Here is a 286-nt window from a genome sequence, read left to right as displayed (position 1 = left end):
GTAGAAATTGTTGCCAATGTATTCAAAGAAAAACTGAAATATCACATGGTCTTAAATATTCAGACCCTTTGCTGCGATAAAACTCATACTGCAGTAAACTAAGTTCTGTAACTAAAATAAAAAATAAAATAATTATGAAAAACTAAGTAAATTAAGTAAAATGATGTCATAACTAAATAAAAAAAATACAGTTAAATAGGTACAATGAATAAAATAAAAAATACATAATTAAATAATTATAAGTAAAATTAAATTAACATCTAGTTAAATAATTATGAAAAACTAT

This window comes from Entelurus aequoreus, linkage group LG03, assembly GCF_033978785.1.
Source record: "Entelurus aequoreus isolate RoL-2023_Sb linkage group LG03, RoL_Eaeq_v1.1, whole genome shotgun sequence".
Lineage (NCBI taxonomy): Eukaryota > Metazoa > Chordata > Actinopteri > Syngnathiformes > Syngnathidae > Entelurus > Entelurus aequoreus.
Note: the sequence above shows the minus strand (reverse complement) of the source record.